Here is a 1,559-nt window from a genome sequence, read left to right on the forward strand (position 1 = left end):
AGCAGGACTGGATTATTTCCCCATGTCAATATGGCATGGAAAACAGCTGCTTGTATGATACCTGACTCACAGTTGAACAAAGCTGAATTTTTGGGCATTTCAGCTATTTCATCAAAATATGTTGACTAACCTTTCAGGAAAGAAATATTTTACATATATGAATGATTCAGCATTTTTGTTTTGAGTAATCTGTACAGATACAGTTTGTCATGCTCTGTGTTCTGTAAACTGTACCAACCCTGATTCAACCACAGAGGAGGAAGAAGCTGTGGCCCTGCCCCAATTTCTTTGTGTGAAAGGAAGGGGCATGGGAATTTGGCAGAAGGGAGCAGTGGCAATTAATACTGCCACCCTTCCCTGCCCATCTGGCCCACCAGGAAAAAAGGTTGGGTGGACACCATGGGCATGTCTACTCATACACTTTAATGCACATTAGCTTATTTTAATGTGCATTAAAGTGTCACTGAAAAACTATGCTATTTAGTTATTGCGCATTAAAATAGACTAATGGGCATTAAGCATCACTTAAAAACTATGCTCTTTAGTTAAGGTGCATTAAGACAGGCTAATATGCACTTTCGTATTACCTCTCAGCGGAGGTACAAGATTTAATGCGCATTAAAGTGTGTTCATGCACATGTAGATGCATCCCATTGTTCTAAATCTACTTGAACAGTCCTGGTTTCCAACAGGAGTCAGTGTAAAAGGAAAAATCTCTTTGCAAATGCAGCATGCATTCATTCATTAAACAGGATACAGCCCTATTACCATGCAGTGACATCCAAAAATATTCTTCATCTTTTTAATTAAATCCTTTCAATATTTAAAAGATATAAAGTCCCACATGAGACCTTCTACCACTCCTAAGGTGAAGTTTAATAATACTCATTAAGTACTAGAATGACCTACGGAGACATCTGGTGGTTCCTACATTACTCGAAGTTTCCTAAACTAGATTCACTATCTTTCCAAAAAATAAACTAAAAAAATTATGTTTGAAATTTGGCACAGTATAAAAGCTGCAATAATGGCCTATACTATGCAGAAGATCACTTGGTCACAATGATCTATTTTTGGCCATCATATACGAATGTTACTGAGGGAAAGAGTGAAATTGTCCTGTTGCCTCAAGCCAGGTACATGGGGCAGATGCAGCAGATTCTTAGTGCTTTTTTAGGTTATTATCTGGTCAGAACAAACAGATTAGAGCAAACAGAAACAACTTCTTTGTCTTAGCATCGTGACAGTAACAAATTTTAATGTAAGACCGAAGGTGCCTCTCTAATGCAAATCCACATAACACCAAAGTTCAAAGGTTAAGAAAAATTAAGTTTTCATGTAATACGATATATAAAGTACAAACTTGTTCCTAACTTCTTACGAGGTTCAGTTTGACAGTACAGTTTACAGAACACAGAGCATGACAAACTGTATCTGTACAGATTACTCAAAACAAAAATGCTGAATCATTCATATATGAAAAATATTTCCTTCCTGAAAGGTTAGTCAACATATTTTGATGAAATAGCTGAAATGCCCAAAAATTCAGCTTTGTTCAA

General features: G+C 36.6%; 1 protein-coding gene across 2 annotated transcripts in view; it reads right to left on the minus strand.

Annotated features, from left to right (window-relative positions):
- The window catches only part of LOC109319078 (25-hydroxycholesterol 7-alpha-hydroxylase), a 177,581-nt gene that overhangs the window by 157,967 nt on the left and 18,055 nt on the right, over window positions 1-1,559 (minus strand). The gene's annotated exons all lie outside the window — the stretch shown is intronic.

Source organism: Crocodylus porosus, unplaced genomic scaffold (genome assembly GCF_001723895.1).
Source record: "Crocodylus porosus isolate Cpor-Errol unplaced genomic scaffold, CroPor_comp1, whole genome shotgun sequence".
NCBI classification, from domain to species: domain Eukaryota; kingdom Metazoa; phylum Chordata; order Crocodylia; family Crocodylidae; genus Crocodylus; species Crocodylus porosus.